This window comes from Corvus brachyrhynchos, unplaced genomic scaffold, assembly GCF_000691975.1.
Source record: "Corvus brachyrhynchos isolate BGI_N302 unplaced genomic scaffold, ASM69197v1 scaffold97, whole genome shotgun sequence".
In the NCBI taxonomy this organism is placed as follows: domain Eukaryota; kingdom Metazoa; phylum Chordata; class Aves; order Passeriformes; family Corvidae; genus Corvus; species Corvus brachyrhynchos.
In genome coordinates, this window is record NW_008239758.1 from 7,469,604 (window position 1) to 7,484,523 (window position 14,920).

Sequence of the window (14,920 nt, forward strand, 5' to 3'; positions counted from 1 at the left end):
CTTCTTTGTGTGGTGTCCTGGCATCAGTAAGACCCTGCTAGTTGTGTGTTAAACTCTTTGTTCATAGAGAGGAGAGTTTCCCTTGGGCTGAGGGAGGCTGTAAGGGGCTTCTGTGGACCAGGCAGGACAGGATGATGTAGAAACAAGTTTTGTAAATGATCTCTTGTGGTAAATGTCTTGGCTCTGTGACAGATCTGTGATACCCAGCTGTGACCATCCATTGTGCTGTACCCTACACTCAACTGCACACTTGCTGATTTATTGTGGCCCTCTTCTCCAACCCCTGGAACCCCAAATCCTGCCGTGGAGGTGCCCCGATTTCTGACTGGATTCATTTTATTTGATGTGTGATCACAAATACGGCTTTTCAGCAAAGCTGCAGGTGCCTTTTAGCTGGGAACACAAAGCCAGCACTTCAGCATGGGAAAATTAACCTGTGTGTTTTCCATCTGAATAAAAGCCTGTGTCACTGGGGCTGGAAGGTGAGGCTGTGCCACTGCAAGCATTCAGGTTAATGTGTCCTTCATGGAGGCCTTCTTTCAGCTGGAGGTCACTGCTTCGAGCTGGGACACTGCAAATGAGTGCCACCCGAAATTAAATAGCTGAAGCTTCCAGTTCTGCCCAAGAAATATCAGTTTGAGGCAGCTGAAGTCAGATATTCAGAGCAACTCCTGTCATCATCTTAATTACAGGCTGAGCTCGGGGTTGTTTGTTGATGTGAGGTCGGGTGGGCACCACAGACTCCTGCAAGCATGAGCTGAAGCACTGCAGCTGACTGTCACCCCCGTGCTGCCCTGGGAGCCTTTGCCGTGCCTTTGTGTGCACTGAGCCTTGGCCAGATGCCTGGCACGGCACCAGCAGACCGGTCCTATTTCTATTTGTTGATAGATCTCCCTCATATCTGATACCTTGATTAACATACATTGATTTCTCCTCTTTCTGCTGGTGGAAAGGGTGCTCTGAGCAGCAGCCTGGTGTCTCTGGGAGGGGTTTCTGCATTGCATTTAAAACCCTCAGCATGAACTGGCGCTAAGCACAACATATATTTCAGGACTTGCTTTTCCCTGCCACTTAGTGGCTTTAAATGGCAAAATATTTTTGCAAAGACAAATTGCTCTGCAGGTACCATGCTGAGCTGCTGGAAAGGTTCCAGATGCCCAGAGGGATTCGAATGACTCCCTGCATCCCCGACAACAAGGCGAGATGACTCCGAGTGTTTATTTTCCACATATGAAAATTAGAGGAATGTGGAATTTTGACAACAAATTGCAGCACTGTTTCAAATGCAAGGCAGTCACGCTGCTGAAAGGCTCAGGGGTTCACAACACCTCAGCTCTCCTAGCACCAGACCCTGAGTAATTTTGGTTTTAAGAGCAGCAAAATTAAGACCATTTTCAATATGCACAGGCTGTTTCTGAGTAAGAAACAGCTAAAGCAGGACCATTCCCCAGCAAATATCCTCTGTGCCAATATGATGAAATTTGAATGGACCTGTGACTCTGCCTCAGGACAAGCCATTAGATTATCAAACTGAAGAAGAATTTTATATTATAGGTTGCTTGGAAACACAGATAAAAATCTGTCCCTGGCCTCTTTTGCCCGGCTGCAATCCCCAGTGCTCCCAGTTTGTGAAAACGCAGGGGGTGTCTGCAGTACCGCAAACCTGGCAGTGGAAAACCTGTATTCTCCAGTTTCTCACACGGAGACAATGTGGTGACCCTCTGGGTGCTGGATATTCCCCACTGGAAGTATGGCAGAGATCCCAGCTTCTTTCTGCAGCACTTGTTTCCTTTACCTCCTCTCTCTACCTAAAGTACCCTAAAGTAGAGGGGCATCTTCTGCTTCAGGTTTTTAACCCTCTTCTCTCCAGAAGAGCCAGGGAATCTGATTCACTGCACGTGGGTTCAACATGCATGTTATTTATTAGGATCAGCAGCTCTGTAAAGTTAGGCAAGAAGTTGCTTTTCAAGGTGCTGGGTGGCTCTAAACATTATTAAACGTGGTCATTAGAACATGCTTTTCCAACCATTGAACGGCTGTGAACATTAAATATTTTGGTTTAATAAGTGCTTGCTTTTTCAGCTGCTGAGTGGCCTTAATCTTTTTTTTCCCCTCATTAAAAAATGTTGTTTTTCCAGCTCATGAGCCACTGAAAATACTGGTTTTTTCTTCCTTTTTATTATTTTTATTTCTTTTTCTCTCTCTCTCTTTTTTTTTTTTTTTTTTAATTATGCCTCTGGCTTTTGGAGGGAAAAATAAAAGGAAATGGAAAAGAAAAAAAAAAAACAACCAAGAAATTTCTTTTTTTTTTTTTAATTCACTGATCAGTTTATTTTTATTTTAAAAAAAGGGTGAGAATTTTGGAGCCTTTGGATAAAACAACTTGTTTTCAGCTACTAGGACAAGTATAGGGCAAGGCTTAAGATAACATGATAATCAAACCTTGCTTGTGTGAACAAGTTCCACTGAGATAAGAACAGCAAACTATCCAAACATCAGCAGATTGTCTTCTGTGTGTGCTCTGAAAGGATGGATGAATCACACTGCTGCGTGCCAGTTTTCCCACATGCCAATCAAGCATGTCCTATTGTGTCATCCCTATAGACTCAGGGGGCAAGGTATGAAGCAATCCTGGGGTCAGAGGTGAGGCCTGTGTGTTTTGGATTCAGAACGAAGATGATGCGTTTCACTTAAATTTCATTTCCCATAGTTGGTCTCTGAGGCAGCCCAGGTTACACAAGAAGAAAGGTAATTAGGAAGAAAGGTCTTTTGCTAAAGCCTTAGACTGGAAAAGCAACTTCTGCTTCGGGCTCATCGTATGGCTGTGGGAAAGTAATCTGTGCCGTGAGTGTTGCCTAACCATCCCAAACATCTTGGGATGCTCACCATGCCCCACCTGACCTCAGCTGTCTTTCCAAGAAGGAGGGTGTCTCTGTAGGTCCAGTAGTCTCTGTGCTAGGACCACAAACTCTTGAGAATCACAGCTTAAGAGACATTAATTGTCTCTGTTTAGGCAAATAGATGGCACTCTTAGTCTTTCTCCTAGTTCTCCTGTAATACTAAATCCCAGGAATCTGCTGGATGCACAGGCTGCTCCTTACAGTGTTGCTACCACCCTTGCTCCCACATATCCCTGATTTTTAGGGTGGCCCTGATGGAGGAGGAGACGCTGACAGCATGGAAGGCAGTTGGCAGGAAGTGGCCAACACCTTGTTCAGCTGGGGATCTCTCCTGAGGGAGGCCCAAAGTGGCAGCTTTCCCCTGTGGCTGGGGCATTTGGCTTTCTGCAGCTCCTAAATCACCCACTTGGAATGCTCTGTGCATCAGCCTGGAAGGGAGTCAAACCATTTTATGAAAGCTGCAATTAGTGGCTTCCCACAAATAGCATCCAGCACTGACAAGTGGCTGCTATGTAATGCTGTTTATGGGCTTGTTTCAGGTAATGGAATTTCATTGCCTTTCAGGTGCTCTCGCCACAGGAAGCACATATATTTTTTCAGCTCTGTGATTTTTTCCACTAAATTGCACAAATCTTTATATTTGAGCAAGTGCATTGGAAACATTTTACTCTGCATTTGTTTTGCTGTTCAAGCCCTTCATGAAAGGAAGAATAAATATGTTCTTCTAGGAAAACTGGGGTGAGAAAGCAAAGGGAGGAACAGAGATACTGGGAAACAAAACCTGGTCTTCACAGATAGTAAATCAGTGTATTCGTACTGCCTCAGTATACCTGTGCTGTATTGGCTGATGAGGTAATCCAAAATTTCCCTTCTTCTCCATCCCCAGCTGTGGCAGCTCCTACCAACCTCTACCTGAACCCATATCTATCTGTGGCTTTTTTGGGAGACTGAGGATGTGATGTAGAAGGGCTTTTCTGCACAGTTAAATGCTAATTGCTAGGCATGGAGCAAATCAGCCTGAGACTTCAAATGACCTCTTTAGCTGTAGTTGATTTAATGATATGGAATGATAGCATCTTTATGGTTGGAAAACACCTCTGAGACCATCGAGTCCAACTGTTAACCCAGCACCACTAAGACATATCCCCAAGTGCCACATCCACACAAGTTTTGAACACTTCCAACACAATTATGTTTGGGTTTAATGTGGGAACAGAAGGCAAGGGCAGGTTCCATTGGTTCTGGCTGGCTCGTGTAGCGTGACACTTTACCTGGGATGATACACTGCCTCCAGCAATCCACACTCCCTCCCCGTGTGGTCCATGCTAAGCAGAGTCCTTCTGGGCTGCCTGCAGTGGCATTTGATAGGAAAAAGTATCCCACATGAACAGCCTTGAACAGAAACCCTGTGAGATGTGATCACTTACACTGAGCCTGTTAGGTCACAGTTAGAGGCATAAAGAGCATTTGTTGGGAAAGCTGAGCACCCAAGTGCACAGCATCCTCTTTTGTTTGTGAGCCCTGCTGAAATCATGAGCCTCAAAGGCAAAAGAAGGCTGTGAACCCAAGGAACAGGTGAATCAAAGGCAGAGCAGTTGCTCCAAGGGAGAAAATTTGAAATCAAGGTTGCAGAAAACCACGGCTCCTAAGGGATAATGCAGGTAATACTATCACACAGCACTAAAACAATACAGAACTAATTAGCTCAAATATTTGCTGACAACATGGGTTTTGAGGAGAGGGGGGCATGGGATTTCATAAAACTTAATTAACTCATAGAGTAAATCAGTTTCATTCATTGCCACAACGGAGCCAATCAAGATAGGCTTACTGTTTGCTCATTTGGAAAACGATTAGGATTCCCATTTAGACTTAATTACAGTGCAAAGGTTGACAATTATCATCTTTGTGGAAGCACTGGATACCACAGTATCTCAGTTGAACATGTGCCTGTAATTATAGACATCATTTTCTTAGCAGAAAATGTAACCCACTTATTATCTGGATTTCATGCCTGTAATCACAGATAGTAGAAATTAAAAAAAAAAAAAAAAAAAATCAGAAGAGGGCTGGTGCTGAGTTACCTTGCATCTTTTCATAGTAAATTACTTTGTGCAGCTGTTTGTCACAAATTAAAATGTTGGTTTGTATTTTATAGTCCTCATAGTAGGGAATTTGTGGACATACCAAGGAATCAAAGCAGCCACATGGGTCATATTTTGACACTGCCAAGAGCAGCACTGCCTCAGATTGGTTTGGTTCATAAACCCTTCCTCATACCTCCCTGAAATTTCTCAGGTTACACAGGCATGTACTTATCATTGCAGAAACAAACTGCTGAGGGAAACTTGGTCAGTCACTTTGGAAAATCACAGCTTGATCTGAACCACAACCGAATGGACTCACCCTGCTGACCAAAATAACCCACATTAACATTAAAGAGTGCAAGCAGTGCTTGGCTACCATCATTTTTAATCCTGCCAAACAAAAATGATAAGCAGGTAGAGATTCCTTCCTTTTGCCAGCCCAAATCCCACCAGGAGGCTGTTTCAACTCATCACATCTAGAGGCTGTGCCGTGGCTGAGATAAGAGAAAAAGAAAGTTCAAAACATTTTACAGATATTAGTTACAGATAAGGCAGGAGGTAAAATGAGGACGTAATAAACACAAGCTTGATTCAGAGCGATATGTCACCATCCCTGGGTCTCTGTTTATCCCACGGGCTTGTAAAGATGGAGGGACCAGCAATGGATCAGCACAGCACTGAGTACTAAACAAGCACCAACACATTTAACAATAAAGTTGAATTAGCTTCTTCCCTTAATTATATTTATTTGCAAATTGTGGTTAGCAAGGTGGAAGTAGGCAAGACTCAAACTTTCCTGTATTTGTTTCACACAGGACATGTCTGACCTTAGATTAATGCCTGAACCTCCTGGGGAGAATGGCACAAGTGACTTTGGGACCAGGGCATCACATTTTTGGGTGGGTTTTTGCCTGCTTGCCAGCTGAAATGCTGAGTTTGCAACAGATATAAATGATTTGCAAGGAAACAGAAGGAAAGAATGACTTTGCACTTATATGTCCCCTTTATTTTCCATGCTCTGCAAAGGAATTAGCATTCAAATTTTTTTCCCACCTTTGCTGTGCTTCTTTTGAAAAATTCTGTTTGCATCCAGAAATGAGCACTGCCCCACTAGGAGGGGAAGAAACCCAGCTTTATCAGGTCAGGTAATCCCTGTGCACCATAATCAACAAACAATGTCAGCAGGACTTCAGGGAGTGCATTTTTGTAGCTGTGTGGAAAGGCAGCTGGGAGTCTGGAGGCAGAAAGGGTTCTTTTTTTTTTTGTTTTGTTTTATTTTTTGGTTTTCCAGGAATATTGACTTGTGTTTTCATTCTGGTTTTTTTTTTTTTTTTTTAATAGATGTAGATAAAAGGGAAGAAAACAAAGTTTTGAGCATTGGCTGTGTCTTTTTGAAAGTTTAATGTTCAGGTGCTTTTAATATTGCTTGAATGCTGAGTGTTTTGTAAGGAGAATAAAAACAGTCATAAAAATAATAAAACAGGAAAAATAAGTCCTTACATTGTTTGAGGTACTTTTAAAGCTGAAAAGCCTTTGCTTTTATTTTGTTTCTTATACCACATTTACTGGAGCTTTATGTAGCCATGGAGCCTGTGTGGTATTATTGTGTTCCTTTGGAAAAAGCTGAGAGGGTGGATTTTTTTTGATGTCTTGGCTCCCAGCTGCCTGGCAGCACAAAGTTCCTTCAGATGTCAGCAGAGAATTCTCCTTGTTTGCAGGCTGAAGAGCCAGCTAAAGCCCTTGAATGCCAGGCACTGCCTGGTGTGACAGCAGAAGGACTTCCACATGTGAGCTCAGAGCTGGAGCATCTTGCTCACTCCAGGCAAGTCAGAACAGGGCAGCTGTGCCCCTGACACAGTTTTCAGAGCAGGATGAATGAGCTCTCTTTTGAACTGCTGAACTACAAATTCCCCTCCTGGCACAGCTGCCGTGGTGGGTGGGACGAGGAGGAGAAGAAAGAGTTGTTCAGGGAATAAGGCACCAATAGGGATGTGCAGGTGTGGGTGGTGGGAGCAGCTGACTTGCCAAACCCACTGGAGTTCACTCCACCCAGCTGAGTGCAGTTGGGAAATCTGGCAGGGTTTGATTGCCTGGTACCTGGAAAAGCTCATTTGGAATGCCCGGTATCTCCAACCAACCCACAATTAAGTGATTAGTTACAATGATCAGAGGTTTGAAGAAATACACAGGGTTGAGAAGTATCCTCACTTGTTTAAAAAGTAAGGATAATAGTTAAAAAAAAGTGCCCAAGGAGAGAAGAATCCTGTTAGCAGAAGGAAGGAGGAGGAAATGAATGCAGCAGAGATCTGTTAGCATACAGCAAATCAGGCCTATTCACTGATTTCATGCAGAACTAGTTGTGCCACTTCAGTGTTTATTTATCCACTACAGGAGTCCCAAATATGAAAACAGGCACAGAAACTTATTGGCACACAAGTATTTGTCATCTGGCAGTAGAGACATGTGGGATCCCAGGCAGGAGCTGCAGTGTTGGGCGTAGTTCCTGCCTTTGGAGTGAACAAGAACCAAAATCTTAAAGATGGGGTTCTGAGGTTCAAAGCCAACACTGTAACATGTGGTTACAAATCACTGACCTCGGGAAGATGGGAAAAAAGGTTCAGGAGCAAAGAAATGCACTGAAAACAACCTGCTGCAAGCTTCACAGAGCTCCATTTATATCAAAATACTTCAGTACCAGAAATCTTGGGTTGCAGTTACTTTCCTCCCTCACCCGCCTTTAGCATCATCTTTGTCTTTTTTGGAAGCCACTGCCAAAATTGTACATTTCTGTCTCAACCAGAAGCAGTCTGAACATCCCTGTTGTTATAACATTTCTGAATTAGTTTTGCAAATGGAAGAAGTTATGACTTGTCAATGTGAGTTTTGAAAAGCAAGTTGATTTTCATATCCTTATCTGAATTTAGCCTGTCTGTATATGTTAAGTGATTAGTCTGTTTTTGACTCTTGGAGATGCTGCCAGCTTAACAGTTATCAGCTTGCAGAGGTGTAAACACCACAAGAAGTCAAGAAAAGTCCATTTCTTTTTATAAAGGTTTCTGGAGGTTAAGCCCAGAGCAGAATATATGTGGAGTTTTAAATTGTAAGGATAAGTAGCTGAGATAGCTAAATTGTTACTTTATTATTGCCATCAGTCTAAAACTGAGCAGAGAGGGACTTTTTTTCTCCCTTTGCTTTTTACCACAGGTATTCTTAGCTGTGCTATTCAAAGGTGAGAGTGACTTTAGCGTGGTGGTTGTGAATAACTCTTGCATGGATCAGAGAATTGGTGATTAATAGAGAAGACTTTGGATGCACACAGGTCTCAGGTGTGTCAGAGTTTGCCTTAAGAAGGGATGAGAAGCAAGGCTTGAGCTTATGCTAAACTCCTCCACAGGATGACTGTAAAATTACTTTTGAGAGAGATCCAGGTAAAGCTTATGCATAAAAATTAATCCAAGTGCTCAAACCCAAGCAATACATTTTTGATACAGAGCATGCCATCTTGGTGAGCTGGAGAGACATAAAATTAAAGGTGAAGTGGCCCAGATCACCTTGGCTTTGGTGTTTGAGGCTTTTGAGTGCCTTACTTTGAAGAAAAATACAGAAATAAGTGCCTGCTGAATATGCTAATAACTTGAGAGGATTCAGAGGGGAGAGGAGCTCCTTGTATGTGAAAAATATCCTTGGGAACCAGTGCTAGACATTATGCAAAGTGAACCTGGCAGAAATGATGGGGAGAAGAACAGAACTGCTGAACAGGTTTGTTGTGGCTTAACATGTGTTTTCTGCAGCAGGAAACTTTCAGTGCTGGGCAGAAGGAAGCCTGCAGAGGACTGTGGGGAGAGGCAGAGCCAGCTTTTCATGGGAAAACTTCATCCAAGAATAGGATCCAAAGAAACTGGGTGAGTGATCCAGTGCTGTGCACTGAATGTGCATCGAGGTATTTGCTCTTGGCTATAGCCAATCAATAACTTCTCTTAAGGCCTTCCAACCCTCCCTGAAGGAAGCCCTGGGGGTGCCCACTCCAAGACACACCTGGTTTGCAAGCAGACAGCCCCTTGCAGGGGAAAAAGGAATGTTCAGTTTGTTCAGCGAGGAAGTATGTTTTGAATCTCAGTGTAATCTGACTCCCTGGATCAGGAGAGATAGTGCACGGGGTTTGAGACAGAAATACATCCAGTTCTTGAAGTGGTTGGGAAAAAGCAGCAATCTGTGTGGGAAAGCTGGAGAAATGGTGGGAGAGAAAAGAAAAATGACATGCATTAGTGGTTTATGCCTTCCAGACATTTACAAACTCTGGGTAATGCAACTCAGAGGGAATTGCAGTCATTCCAAGGAGGCTGCATGATTTAAGAGGGCAGCAGGGTTGCAGTTCGCTCTATGGTTTAACCCACAAATAAAACTTCCATCACGGGTTTGAATATCTGGAAGGAATTTGGGGGTGCATTTTTAGGAGCACAGGCATTAATAAGGCATAGATTTATTGCCTCAGTGACCTATCACCTCAGCATCATCTGGCCCTGTGCTGCCCATGGGATGGAGAGGTTAATGTGTAAAACACACCACAGCTTCAACAGATTTGGGGAAACAAAGACAGCCTTGCAGTTGTTGCACTTGTGATTTTTTTTACAGATGACAATTGCTCTTTCTGCTCTATGCCTTAAAGACAACCTACCCAACCCATTTTCCCTTGCTGACCTACTCTCTGCTTTCCAGAGTGAGTTAAAACCAAGGCACCATGCAGATGAAGGGCCAGTGCCCATCATAAGGCCATGATCTAGTTAAATTAAAACTCTGTTATAAGTGCCTTTAATATGTTCTCCTGCCTGTTTCATTGAGTGATGTCTTCCAGTCCTTTTCTTAAAAAGCTGGTTCCTTAGGAAAGATCCTAGAGTGTTCCTCATTGTATTCCTCTTGCAGAGGCCACTTTGTTTTATTTAATACATATTGTTATCTCAAGCTTAGGATGAGTTCTCTAAGCGTTTTTCTTAATGAACTGTATTTCATGTAGTATTTTCCCTTTTCCATTCCATTCCATTCCATTCCATTCCATTCCATTCCATTCCCTCCTTGTATTTCCTGTATTTTTCACACTCCAAAATGCTTTTCTTCCTTGGTTTTTGACATGCAAAGATCAGACATATATCAGTATCAATAAAATCCCTCAATCTGTTTTGTGATGAACAACAGATGAGAATGACAGCAGTGAAAAAAACTAAGCATTCTCCTTTCTTGAAGGCCATTAAAAAATGGAGGAAAAGATATTTGGAACTGGGATGAGAACTTCAGTCTACTGAGGGTTTAATTTTTATCCTTATTTTATTAGGAAAAGGAAACAGAGGCAACAGGACTTGGCCAAATGAGTCAGTCATTCAGCCCAAGCAGATGTGCTGGCATGATTCTGGCATCTTTCAGAAATACCAAGACTCATTTTGATTGTGAAATACTTGCTGCAGTGTATTATCAGAGAGCCTCAAAGGGGTTCATTTCAGAGCTAGTGGTTTGAGGCTCCTCTGATGTGAAGGAAAAATAGATAATGCCTCATATTTCAGTCAGAGCATGAGCAAGGATGCAGAACAATCAAATTCAGCTCCTTTGCCCTTTACGCCATACTTCACATCTTACAGCACTAGGAGAAAGTTTGAGCCAGTGGAAGCTGGAGCAAACTTGAACAGTTGCAGCAATGAATGGGACTGAGAGAAACTGAGTTTGGACTCATGGGAATATTTTAACAGCTCTTTCTGATCTACTGGGGGAATAGCAGGATAATTTAATTCCTGTTACTTCAGGTGTAAAGTGATTTAGTGATGATGGAAATTTCCAAAGTGGTGTACTCTTGATTTGCTTCCTTCCTTCTGCCCTTCTTGGGACAGCTCATCAGAACAACTGGCTTATGGTCCAGGCTGTAATTTGGCTCATGATTAAAGTCCTCCCTCTCCCATGTGCTCTCACTGTCCTCAGCACTCATTCCAGAGGGAATCTAACACAGATAACTGGTGACCATTCCTAGCCAGAATTGCCAAGACAAAGTGTGGAGTTGCAGTGTTGGGTACTGAGGGTAATTAAACAGCTGATCACAGCCCCATTTCCAATCCAGGCACTTTGGAGAGCTGGAATGAAATGTGTTCTGTGTGGCAGCAAAAGGCAAAGCACAACTTCAAAATACACCAGGGGCTACCCAGCCAAGGCAGCAGAGAGGTCAATACAGGCTGCTAAATTAGCTTCAGAAGCAGAGTGAGTGATGGGTTGATGCCCCACAGTCATCTGCTGCTGCCTTGTAACTTCTTTCAGAACTGTCACCTTCCTGCTGGTTCAGGTGTGCTGCCCTCCTCCCATGTCAAGTGCATGGCCTTAGAAGAGCTCCAAAGGCTTTCAGACCTTCCTTAGGCAGCAGTCAAAGTCTGAATATATTTAATATTCTAGTGAGATCTCACAGAGGAGAGAATATGTGCTGTGATGAATAAAAAATGAGGCATGCAGAGGGTAGCCTAAAAAAACCATTTTAACCAGTTGTTTGATTTTTCTTATGGATAAGGCTGCCATTTTTATTTGAAAAACATGAAAATCAGCTTTTTTAATAGCTTTTTTTTTTTTTAAAGGAGAGGGTGGAGGAGTCTAAATGGCAGGTATTTTCATTGTGACCCTTTTCAGAAAAATGCCGTGCAAACATATTTCTGTAAAGAGCACACAGGGCTTAGGCTGCTTCGACAGTAGCCAAAGCAAGCAGCAAAACATATGAGTGCCTCCAGACTGCTCCCAGGGTTTTGTTCCACTGCCAAAAGCTGAGACATGCACTCACAGCATGAGGCAGCAAACTCCTCTGGCTTTATGTGCTCGCACACGAGGTGGATTTAACAGAAGAGATTGTTGCGCTCCCCTCGCTTCTTCCCTTCTATTTCTTCCTTAAGGTCTTGGTCTAAGAAAATAATATGGAAGTAATTCTGGATCCAGTGATACTGAAGGCAGATGAAACAGCTTTGCCAGTTGCAGCACATATTTGTCAAAACATCTGAGCTTGTGCACACTTGGGAAAGACCAGTTTCAGTGTGTTTCATCAGGATGCTTCTGTCTTGTGCCTGTGGATGGCCGGATACAGGGAGATTTCTTAGATACTGTGCGTGTTTCCTGAGGCTGTTCAGAATATAGGATCAAGATGCTGGGAGGGACTTTTGGTGTCTGCTCAGGAGGACCTGGATAGATAGAGGTGTTTTCCTTTCTGTGTCTTTCTGGCACTTGGGGAACTTGGGATGAGCTCTGTGTCTTGCTGGTGGGACATCATGCCCTAGGAGACAGATACACCCCATCTTCACAGGACAACCTTTCCTACCTTCCCTTTCAACTTGCTTGAGATCCTGCTCAGCTAATGGGAGTTAATTGTCTCCAGGGTAAGGAAATCAGCTGTAATTCCTGGCTGCAAGGGTTTGGTTGCTTAAGTATCTTCACTGGCACTGGGAGGCTCACATCAATTCAAAGTAGTTGGCCAGTGTTCGGTGAATATAAACCTCTGCAGGCAACAGTCAGAGTGTGTTGCTATTACCCTGGAGGAGGAAAACTGCTGGGGGATGGTGCACTTGCACCTTGAGCCCTTGTGCAACCATTAGAGTGGCTCTGATCTGCATGGACACTTTGATGGACACGGTCATGAAGCAAATGTGAGTGCTTCCCTCACCAAACCCTGCTTCCCAATCCATGCAACAGCTGGAGATTCAGGCCTGGAGTCTGCAGAGCATGTTTCCAGGATGGGCCTTGAGGAATGTGTCCAGTATGTATGAGGAATGTGTGTCTGCTGGCAAACATAAAATCATCAAACCTATAAATATGGAAATAGATCATGTCAGAGAAACTTTGATCACCCATGTGTAATTTTCTCGTATGCAGATGTCAGCTTTCATAAAGCCTATGAGTTCAGTTTCAGATTAATATGAGAGTTTTGCCCCCATTTATTTTGTATCACTTAAGAAAGGTTGACTGGGTCCTTACAAGGTTGTCAGCCTCGATTAAATCAACCTTTAGAAATCATCTGGTAGAACTGTGGCATGTATCTGTATTTGGAAATCTTCACTTGAACTGTCTTTTGTTCCACTTTGCTTATACACTAAAACAGGTGGACAGTAATGCTCTGTCATCTGCTATTCTTGGGTTATGTGGATCATAAGAGACAATTAGATGAAGAAATTGTTTCTGAGGGTTTATTTGGAGAATTGCTTCTGTAGGTCTCCTGCCTGTGCAGGAGTGAGAGCAAGTTATGAAAGCTTTGGAGCAGTAAGTTTGAAGCCTCTTGCCCAGATCTCTCCACTCTTCCCCCCTTTTTCTGCTTCTGAACAAAGGGCCACAGATAGAGATCACAATCCTTTGCTAGGAAAAGCTGTCTTCTGAACACGTTTGTGCATGTAGAATATTTCCCAGAAGCAAATGCGTTTTTGTAATCTCAAGACTTCGCTTTGTGCATCGAGATCAGATCTTAAGCAATAGGAATTCATTGCCAGACTTCCCCTCTGCTATGTACAAATTCTGCATATCAAAGGTACCAGGGACAAGATTCATCTGTGCAAAATTGATTTCTTAGAATTTGTGAGGCCAGGTTTTATCCACTGGCACTGCAGGTCAGCAGCACGGTGTGACGGTGTGATGGCATCTCTGAAGGGCATTTCACTTGTTTAATGACTAAACAGAGTCAGAAAAGGGAAGAAACATCTTGAATATGATGACCAAACTGGGGTGCAATGATTTCTTCCAGGTGTTTCAGGCATCAAACAACTCCTTGGCTCTGTCTGATCAGCTTTGAAGGTTACTATTTAAGATTAAAAATGTTTAAACGCTAAAAAGTTTATGTTTTTAAAAGATCTGTTGTAGTTAGCATTGACAGCCATCCCATAATGCTACTGTTGAAATAACCCTCCTGTGTTCATGAACCTGTATTTCCATGTGGTACCCAGAGCATAACTCAGTCCCTGTGCAGGGCTCCAAGGCTGACAGCTCTGCTGTGTCTGCTTCTCCCACTGACAGCTGAGCTCACCCCAGCACCCATCTTCTAATTGTCCCCAGCGAGATTCAAACAGGGCAAGTCTCCTGATGGGGCAATGCTGTGTGGGTGACCCTGAACATTGGCTGAGGCAGACCCCTGTGCACTGATGTGCCTGCTTGTCTCTGAGCTGTCAAGGTGTCACCAGTAGCTTGAAGAGCTCTTATCTCCCCTTTAAGATGATGGAAATGACAAGATCCTAGTTTCTTATAGGCTGACTTCTTTAATTTCAGCTTATACTGGAACAGCCAAACTAAGGTAAATTATACACAAACATGCCCAGCCATCAGAACCCAAAGACTTTTGAACTATCAGTGTATTTCAGATGCAAAATGCTTACTATTCAATCTTCTTTCCTGCTGTGTGATAAAAAACTAGATACCTAATCACACTCTCTGTTAGATTTGATTTATATTCAAATAGTCCACTTGCTTTGCTGAGTAAGCTGCTCCTGTGTCTGGTTCTGATCTCAGGATTTAGGTCACATAACCTTGAAGCAGATAGAGACCAGTAGAAGTAACTTCTTTAAAAGTAGGATTAAACTCCTTTAAAAGTGGAATTAAACTTTAAAAGTGGGATGAATTCGACTGGCATGAACACAGAGAGCTGAATCATTCTCTCTCTGTGTTTGCATTCATGACTCTTAAAAGGAAATAAAAGGACTTTCAAAAAGGGATGAAGGAGAGATGCCATATGAGGAAAATGATAATGATATCAGAAGAAGTTTCTTATTTGATTTTTGGAGTGTAAAATATTAAGCTGGTCAGTGAGGGAATGCTACAGGCAGAATTATGGATTCTTGGGAATTTATGTTGATTCAGAGGAAAGTGAAATTTAGGATGTGCCCATATGGAAGTTGGCCTGAATATTTAAAACAGATTTGAGAGCGTGTAGGTAATTTTGCATTCAAA

At 42.9% G+C, this 14,920-nt stretch overlaps 1 long non-coding RNA gene across 4 annotated transcripts in view; it reads left to right on the forward strand.

Moving 5' to 3' along the window:
- Positions 1-14,920, forward strand: part of LOC108448737 — a 213,677-nt gene that overhangs the window by 166,374 nt on the left and 32,383 nt on the right. For 2 of the 4 annotated variants that reach the window (XR_001864739.1, XR_001864737.1), the window contains one exon: positions 8,779-8,889. This is a non-coding gene — a long non-coding RNA (uncharacterized LOC108448737). The remainder of the gene's footprint in view (positions 1-8,778; positions 8,890-14,920) is intronic. The other 2 variants (XR_001864738.1, XR_001864740.1) reach the window with 1 other exon arrangement.